The sequence below is a fragment of the Gracilinanus agilis genome, chromosome 3 (assembly GCF_016433145.1).
Source record: "Gracilinanus agilis isolate LMUSP501 chromosome 3, AgileGrace, whole genome shotgun sequence".
Classification (NCBI taxonomy): Eukaryota; Metazoa; Chordata; class Mammalia; order Didelphimorphia; family Didelphidae; genus Gracilinanus; species Gracilinanus agilis.
Genome location: NC_058132.1, coordinates 146,906,990 through 146,917,204, shown reverse-complemented (window position 1 = coordinate 146,917,204; position 10,215 = coordinate 146,906,990).

The following is a 10,215-nucleotide window of genomic DNA, read 5'->3' as shown; positions in this document are numbered from 1 at the left end:
AGTAGTAGTAGTAGTAGTAGTAGTAGTAGTAGTAGTAGTAGTAGTAGTAGTAGTAGTAGTAGTAGTAGTAGCAGTAGTAGTAGTGATACCTTTTGAAGCAGTAGTGACCAATGGCTATAGAAGTACCTGCCACAAATAGGCAATGATAGTCATCCAAAGATTGTAGAAGCTTCAGGGAGCATGATCCTTTTTAGTAAAGAGAAGTGCTGGCTCTTCTCTGAAAAGGCACAAATCCTAAGAAGTACATCCAGAAGAAAGTTAGAATTTCACAAGGTCTCTATAAAGGAAGAAGAGCGCTTCCAGTAGAGTTGTTTTGGGCTGCCTCTTCATCATATGCTTCACTGCTGATGTAATTTAAGTTAATGTCCAGTCTACCTGTGGTTATCATATATATAGGTGAGAGAGTCCACCCTAGGCTTTAGGGGAAATGTTTTGAACCCACTCCTTTTCTTATGCCATTTGAGTATAGTATCTTTTATAAAACCTAATTGAGTCTTGTGGACTGACTGTGATTTGGAAGTGCATGTGTGGGCTCATTAGCCCATTTGCATCACAAATATATACTCCTTAGGGTTACCCATAGAACTCTGAGAGTAAGTAGCAATCACCCTTTGGGGATCCCAAGCAGTACGTGCCAGTTGGGTGAATAAACCCACAGAGGGGATATTACACCTCCATGTAGAAAATCATCATTCAGGGCTATATGGTATATAGCCCTTGTCCTGGATTCTGGTCCCAGCTCTGCCATAAATGAGTTCTGTGACCTGTGCCAAATCACCTTATCTTAGTAAATCTGTTTCTATCTCTGTAAAATATGAAGATTGGGACTTGGTGATTTTTGAGGCTCTTTCCAGAGCAAAGATTCTATTCTTTGATGTGCTTTTTGACCTTTTGTAATTCTCCATGTTGCTGCTCTTTCTCTTCTTTAAAAACATTCACTGAGGAAATGCGCAGCGGTTGGGGGGGTAGGGGAGATGGGGGGTGAAGGGGAAAGTAAGAGCATGAATCATGTAACCATGTTAACTTTTCTAAAAAATAAATATCAAAAAAATAAAAAATAAAAACATTCCCTGAACTTGATAGAATGAATCTACTTTTTAAGTATTTGCCAAACCCTTGTGACTACCTGATGCCCTTACCAGTGGGCAGGTCTCATGTTACACCAAATTTCTGTGCATCCAAGTCCAGTCACAAAGATGACATTAAAGACATTTCCTTCTTGTAGTAGCTGTTTGTATATAGTTCATCCTAATGTCAACATGAATCCATCTTCCAGGACTGTTTCATTTTCTTTCAGTAGGGATGTATGTTTTTCACTCAAGTGGAAATTTGGTATTGCCTTTATCTCTCCCCTTTGCACAATAAGCCTTTGTTTATATAATGTTAACAGAAACACTCTTAGCAGACGGTTGTATTTTTTCCTCAGATTGCATGGAATCAATGGGCAGAGGATACATTTTAACTCATGCATTTTTAATATGGCACCACTGTGAAGTGGGCATTTGATTTCTGCTTAGCCTATGTTTTTTCTTTCCAATGATAATTTGTAAATATGGTACATATGTCTCATATTTTAAGGTGGATGCAGAAAATCATGAGGCTATTCCACATGAGAGCCTACCCAGGATCATTTTATAGGCTAGAAGGGGGTCCCTATGCCCATATATATTAGAGTGTGCACCTGTCTTCAATAAGTCCACGTCAGGGCATGTAAGTTAGCTGCATGCCAAATCTGTCTTGTAAATCAAATGTAAAAAGAGCAGACTTGTTGCTTTGAAAAAAGTGTGTGTGTGTTTAGTAAAAATTGGATTGTTAAGCTACAAATGCACAACATAGTCAACTAAATACCACAGTGAATTGTGCTACATATTGAGTTTGAAGACTTTAAAAAATTATCATTATTTTGTAGTATTTATTGAGCAAGCTTATAAAACAAGCATCATTTAGTAGGTATTATGTCACATAACACAATGAAAGATTGCTCTTCTTGTCATCATGGGTGTCATCAAGAAATAACCTCAATATATTGAATTAGGTCCATTTGAGGATTACTTATAAAATCAGATCATATTCTTTAATGACTCTGGCCAATCCCCTTCATAGAAATGGCCTTATTAAAGTTACTTTGCTGTGGACATGCATTATAGGATTTGATTTAGTAAATAACTCAGTTTTATATATTGAAGAGCTTTTCATTTGTTGAGATAATTTTTTCTTTTGCTTTGGATGCTATTTCCCACCTACTTGAGACTAAAAATCGACCAGTATCTTTGGCTATTTGCCCAGTGATCTGTAAAGTAATCTGTAATTTAGATAATAGAGGTAGAGGAAAAGAAGAAAGAAAAAAACAGCACTTGGAACTATAACTTAGAATTGTGGGTATTGACTTAGCCAGCTTTGTGGAGATAATTTAGTTGTTCATATATTAAGAAAATTCAAGTAAAATATATACAGGATTGAGCGAAATTTTTTTAAAGAGCCACTCCTCAATTGATACATGGCCAAATAGGCAGCTTTCAGAAGAAGAAATAAGTTATTAATAATCACATGAAAAATGTCCTAAATTGTTATTGATTAGAGAAATGCAAATTAAAACAGCTCTGAGGTACTACCTCTTTATTAGGTATAGGCTTTAAAAGTATAAAAGCAGATTTTTGCAAGCATATTAGGGAAAGCCTTTTCTGGAAGTCATGGACATTCTGAATGGAATGCAGGGGTAGGGAGGAGAGAGCTAAGCAACAGACATTGCTGTTTTGAGAGGGGTTTGGAGCAGAAGTGCAATCAGCAGTCGCTATTTGACCTGGGATTTTGGAGATTGGTGAAGTTGTAAAGGCTGAAGATATCATCCTGCAAGTCAACTCTGAGTAGGGAAGAGGCTTGTGTTCTGGTGGACAGTTTGCAGACATCTTTCCCTCCCTGGTTACTTTTGGATCATTGGCTGTGGAGGAGTTGATTCCTGGTAATCTGAAGACATCTCTGGATCATTTGTGAGAACCCAAACCCAATCCCTCTTCCTCAGGTCCTTAGCCAAACTTAGCCAAGCTTAGCCAAGAAGCCAGGTTGGCTAAGGAACTTACTCTTTTGACTCCAGTCCTGGGCAGTTAGACATAGTTTCACCTCATCCCCTCTCCTATCCTCTCAAATAACAATTAAACTGTTTCCCTGTTTTGTTTTCTTCATAGCTTAAAGTTCTCATAGTATGCGTATTTGTTATTCTCAGTGTTTATTCCAGGGTAAGTGGAGCAGGGTGACAGTTAAGACCTGTCACTTCTGTCAACTGTCATTTCCAAACAGCTAAACCCAGTTTCCCTGCCTTGTTAAGTCCCCACCTATTGTCCATTCCTGTCTCCTACTCACCCTTCTGAACCCATATAAATATTTAAGTTAACTTCCCCTGTTTTCCCCATAAGACCTCACACCTATCAGATCTGCTAACATGACAAAAAGAAAAGTGAAAAATGCTGGAGTGGATGTGGAAAAACAGGGACACTAATATGTTGGTAGTGGAGTTGTGAACTGGTCCAACTATTCTAGAGAACAAACTATACCAAAAGGGTCTTAAGAGGATTCATACTCTTTCATCTGACAATATCATAACTAGGTCTGTATCCCAAAGAGATCAAACAAAAAGGAAACAGACCTTTATGTAGAAAAACATTTAGAGCAGTTCTTACTGAGGTGGCAAATAATTGGAAATTGAGGGAATGTCCATCAATTGGGGAATGCCTGAACAAGTTGTGGCATATAATTGTAATGGAATACTATTGTGCTATAAGAAATGATGATCAAGATGGCACAAAAACCTAAGAAGACTTATATGAACTAATTAATAGAAAGAGAAGTGAGCAGAACAAAGAGTATATTATATACAGTAATAGCAACTTTGTAATGATTATCAACTGTGAATTACATAGCAACTTTTATCAAGGCATGATTCAAGACATTTCTAAAGGACCCATGATGAAACCTCCAGAAAATTGATGAACTCTGAGTGAAGATTAAAACATATATATGTATATATATATATATGCATATATATATATATTTACTTTATTTTTTTGTTTTGTCGCCAGGCTAATATGGAAATAATTCTGTATGCCTATACATGTATAATTGATATGATATTGCTTGCTTTCCCTAGGGGCTGGCAAGGAAAGGGAAGGAGAGGATTTTGAATTCAACATTTTAAAAAATGGTCATTAACATTTTTTTACATGTGATTGGGGATTTTAAAATTAAGTAAATAAAAATATACTACAAATAAGAAATAAAACATCATAGAAAATGATTTAGATTCAATGATTGTACAGAGTGTAAAATTCTGGTGCATGAGTCAAGACATAGTTTTGGTTTCAACTTTGTTCCTATCTAGGCATGTGATACAGGGTAAATTATTTCCCTTTAGTTTCCATATCTAGGATGATTTCTAAGGTCTTTCCCAGATCTTAAAAGAAATTCTAGTAATATAATTTCCAAGATAGGTTGGGGTCATATACCATGCTTCTTTGTTGCCCAAAGAAAGTTTCATTTGTGGAAAGGTGTGACTTGGGAAATCAATAGTAAACTTATGGAAGGTTTCATTTGTCACTATAGCAGAGCCATAGGTAAAATGTCTTACAATTTATAGCACTCAAGTGGATTTAAAAATGTAGGTCATTGCAGACTTGCCATCTTTCTGGGAAACACTTTTCCATAATAGAGTAAATATGTCTGACATGACATTCTTTTTTTTTTTTAATTTAATGTGAGGAACGTTTAGTGCACATGGCTGATGGATAGACCCACATTGCTTCCCAGAAGACTTTATTTATGCTCTGTGCCATCCTAGTGTGAGTGTGGTGTTGAGCCATCGTAGAAGTGTAGAATGGAGATTAAGGATCATGGCAGCTGAGGAGTAACTATTTTGTATTTGCAAAGATGTTAAATTACCCGTGTATATCTGTCGATTAATAATATGGAAAGAATGAGTAACACAGGGAAAGGAATTATACCACAGTAGTGGAAAGTTTTGGATTCATAGGAAAGAGACTTCATAAGATTTTCCAATTTTCCTTTAAAGAAAGAATTTGTCTATAAAGGAAGAAAGGTATAGCTCTCCAGATGTTTTTCAACAATTGGTTATGTATAAAAAATGTAAGCTACTGTTTGAGCCTTTGAAATGTGAAATAAAAGAACTTCTGATTGTTTGTGAACCAAAATAGTGACCACATGTGCTTTTAATGACCACAGGTCTAGCAGAGACTGTTTCTACTAGAAAAGATGCTTTGCAAATTGAAAATGAATGGACAATAGGAGATTAAAAAACACCTCTTGTCATTTATTCATTGCATTCAGGGTCTGGCTTAGAATGACTCAGGCTTTCCTACTAAAATTTATAGGCTTGAACCTAGAGCTGAAATGGCATAGGAGTTAGGAATACAACTTAATAAGATTCAAATGCAGAAGAATTGTTGACCACTTGCAGTATGACACTAACAAGGATAAAAGTGCATTAAATTTAGCAAATGTCTTAATGAACCATAAGCTTATGACCAAACAATAAGTTATCTATTTTTTTAAAAAAAATCTATTTTTAAAAAAAATTTTAAAAAAAGACATCAAAAATGGATTAGAAATTTAATTCTGTTCCAGTACTTTTGGAACACATAACTTTTTATTCAGTTCAGTTTTGGGGCTCAGGCAGTAGTGACATAGACAGGAATTCTGTGAATCAGATGATGAATAGAAGGGCATTGGACTAGAAAACCAGAGTTTAAGTCTGAATTTAAGTCTCAACTCTATAATCAGCTAGCTGTGTGACTTTGGACAAGTGTTTGAATATGTTTCTTTGTCTCTAAAATGGGACTATGAAAACCATATTATTTACCTCACTGGTTTGCTGCAGGGAAAATGCTTTGTGAGGTATAAAGTGCTGTATTATAATGAATTATTATAATCAATGTGACAGGCAAAGAGGTGTAGTAGTTAGAATGCTGGGCTTTGAATCAGGAATATGAATTTTGAACCTGAGTTCCAATCCTGCCTCTGACACTTATTATCCATATAATAATGGACATGTCCCTTAACCTCTGTGTGTCTTGAAATCTGTAATGATAAACTCGATAGAATGCTAGTTTTAGACTCCAAAGACCTAGATTTGAATACTACCTCTTATATACTCTGTGTCACTTTGGACAAATCACGTAACCTAATTGGGCTTGTTTCATTTGTAAAATGGATTGGTTGGACTAACTAATGTCCAAGGTCTCTTCCAACTGAAAATCTATGATATTCATGCGCTCTCAGACTATTCTAATCATTGATTGACATATTGAATTATTGAGATGATCTAGTGATGCATATAAGCTTTTATTACCTTAGTAAAAAATGAACACATTTATTTCCTTTTAAGGTTCCATGATATCCAAAGTTTAAAAAAAACTAATTTCTTATGTTAAATGCACATAAGATCTTGTTTAAGTTCCATATTTATCATAATCATTTACATGTGTTATATGTGCAAAATGTATGTGCTTATGTGTGTAGACATCTATCCATCCATCCACATATGAATAAATGTGCATGACTTACAGCTGTGGAACTGCCAAAAGAGGCATTTTGATTCTTTTATGCTCGTTTGGCTCTTAACTTGTTCCAAAATGTATATAAAAGAGTCCCCAAAAGTTCACAAGTAGGATATCTATATCTATATCTATATATATGCCAGACAAATGAAAGCAAAATGTTGGAATTACTTGTTTAATCACTGCGCAAAGCTCCAATGTGTATTCTAGCATGTGTTAAACTACATTTAAATGGTTTCCATCTATTCTAATTCCAGTTAAAGAAATAACTGAATTGCCAAAATTTAAATATTACCAATCACTAAAATAAAGCAACTCTACTAATCATTTTTATTTGACAAATGAAGGTTATAAATGATATATACCCATGGGGAGAATGAAACCAACTCGCCTTTAGTTCACCAAATGCAATGTCTACTATAAAATGTTAAAACTTTGTTCTGAAAGAATGTATTTCAAACTGGTGTGATTCATTTTTCCAATTACATTTTAAAAATTCAAAACAGACCTATCTACTTTACAGATTTGATTTTCATATGGTTGAGATGCAATGTGTTTTGGAGTTTGGGATTGAAGGAAATCTTGAAGAAATATGATGAGATTTCCTGATTCAGATGCACACCAGGGCTACCAACCTCAAGGCTCTTTTGGCATGTCTGTTACAAACGTGGTCTGTCAGGAGTAGATGACTTTACCATGAATTTTTTTTCTGAGATGTGGCTAGACTAATGGCTTGGCAAATACTGGTTAACTTGCAGGTGTCCATGAGTTTTTTCTTATTTTTTACTACATAAAGACTGTACTTGGGAACTGCACATATGTATGTTATGTCATCCAATCCAATTCAATCCAAATCGTCAACTTAAACACAAGAAAGAATACTAAAAGAGGGTCCTCTATGAAGCCATGCATCTCCATTTCACTTGGCTTTATTTTTAAAATGAATGATAATTAAAAAACAAATGAATTTATATACCATAAATTCCATACGTAACTTTCAAAGCTATCCTTCTTGTCAGTGTTTCCTTCTGAACTTCCTTCTGCTCTCCTCTGTATATTTTTTTGATGTTATGATATGTATTTTTTTTCCTGTCACTATAGCTAACAGTACTCCAGTTAACTGAAAGAAAACAAACAAAAATTCTTATAATAAATAAGCCTATTCAATCAAAATGAACAAACACAGTTTTGTATATCCAAAAAATATGTCTTTTTATCTATGGACTCTCTATCAGTAAGCTAAGTAATATTCCTCCTAATCAGTTCCCTGGATACGGTTCATCATTGCTTTGGTTAGAGTTTTTAGCCTTTCAGAATTGATTTTCTTCATGATTTTTTGTGTAAATTTGTTTTCTGGATCAACTGACTTCACTCTTTTTTAGTTCAGGATTTTTTGAAATCATGCCTTACTACTTATGGTGCATTAATATATCTTTATATTCATGTGGGGTAGTTTATTCAGTCATTCCCTAATTTTCAAAGAGGAAAGCTAAGCCACTCCAGAGATTCAGGTTCTTATCCTTCCCCCATCCTGATTTTAAGTTTGTTTTGCCTGTATCTATTTCATTCCTTACATGATACTCTCATTTACTCTCCCCTCTCTTTGCTTGTTTCCCTATTGAATTTTGTGTATTTTAGAAATCATGAGTATCTGCTGAAACTGAATTTCCCTCTATAAATCTAAATAGTTCTAGAAAATGTACCAGATCAAGTCCTGATAGAGAAATCTAGAAAAGATCAGTGTGAATCATTTGCCTAGCCAGGGTTGTCATAGAGATGAAGACACGAGAATGAGGAGTTGCAGAATGTTCCAAACCTATACCAGGGCTCCACCAGATCCTTCTGAAGCTCTGCAAGGGATATAGATATGAACTGGTAAGTTTGTTGCCCATTACCCAGTTCTGAGTCACAGACCAGCCAGCACCTGGGGGTGTTGTTTTTGGGTTGGGATGCCCTGGACTGTGTACAGAGAAAATAGAAAATTCAGTTCAGAAGCAAGCAAGCAGGAGCAGCAATAATGGTGTGGCTGAGTCACCAGGCTCTGAGCAGGGTGTCATTTCCAACATCTAGCCACAGCTTGTGGAAGAATAAGCAAGATAGAAATCCAGACTAAAGGGGAGCCTATAATTCTGCCATTCTGAACAAACATTTCTCTAGCTGGTTGATGGGGGCTGACGTCAGCAGCAATCCACTCTTTTGTAGACCTAAATTCAGGTCAGGAACTAAAAGAGCTTAGACCAGTAATCAGACATTACCCTGGATCATTCTACTATGGAGGCATTACAGCTTGTAGGTTCACAAATTTGACCATCCCTGAGGTTTTAATTAACCCAACACTTAGTATATCAAGAAAGCAACTCAAGGACCATTCCAAATCTTCCCTCCAGACATGCCACTAAGTTTAGACCTAACACTAAATCTGAAGTAAGGAAGGACAGATGAATTAGAAGGAAATGGAGAAGGAAGAATGAAGGGCAGAACAAGGAGAAGGAGGAAGAGGAGGAAAAGAAGGAGAAGGAGACGGAGAAGGAGAAGTTAGTAGTTTGCCATACAGAAGTATTAGGTTGGGAGAGAAGCTGAAAACACAAAAATATAACAAGAGAATGACTCCAAAACATATATGAACAATGCTTCATAGAAAAAAACAAACAAACTACTTTGGGCAAAAATTCAACTAAAATGCCAGGAAGAGATGAAGAGTTCTTTTTAAAAAGTTTATAATGTTACATAAATGGAATGAAGATACTTGAGGAAAAAAACTGAGAGAGAAATGAAAATTGTGAATAATTGGGAAAAGAATTACTACCTTGACACAAGAGGTGAACAATCTTGCTCAAATGGTAAGCTCCATGAAAATTAGAATAGGTCAAAAAAAGGGAATAATTCCACATGGCCACAAGAAATATTAAAATAAAGTCAAAAGACTTGGAAAAGCAGAAGAAAACTGACCTTGAAAACAGTTGGAGGAGAAAAAAATTTAAGAATTGTCCAACTATCTTAACACCATGATAAAAATTAAAAGAGCTTAGGTATCCTTTTTCAAGAAATCTTGAAGGAAAACTGCTCAGATCTTTTAGAAGCAGAGGGCAAAGTGCAAATAGAAAGACTCTACCAGTACTCTCCTGAGAGAAATTCCAAAATGAAAATTTCTAGGAATATTATAGCCAGAATTTAATTTCCCAGTCAAAGAAAAAAATACTATAACTAGCCACAAGGAAAGGATTCAAGTAATAAGAAGCCACAGTCAGGATCTCACATGATGTAGCACCTATGATATAAAAGGAAGAGAGAAGTAGGAATAAAATTTTCCAGAAGGCAAAGGATAAAAAAGCACTATAACAAGCATGACTTATCCTACAAAAATTATTATAATGTTGTGGATGAAAATAGATCTTTAATGAAATAAGGGACTTCCAAACATTTTTGATGAAAAGACCAAAGATGTATAGAAACTTCAAACATAGGAGTAAAGAGAAACATAAAAAGGCAAACAAGAACGAACAATTATAAAAGATTAAATAAGGATACATTATTTACATGCAAACCTCTCTCTCTCTCTCTCTCTCTCTCTCTCTCTCTCTCTCTCTTTCTTTCTCTCTCTCTCTCTCTCTCTCTCTCTCTCTCTCTCTCTCTCTCTCTCTCTCTCTCTCTC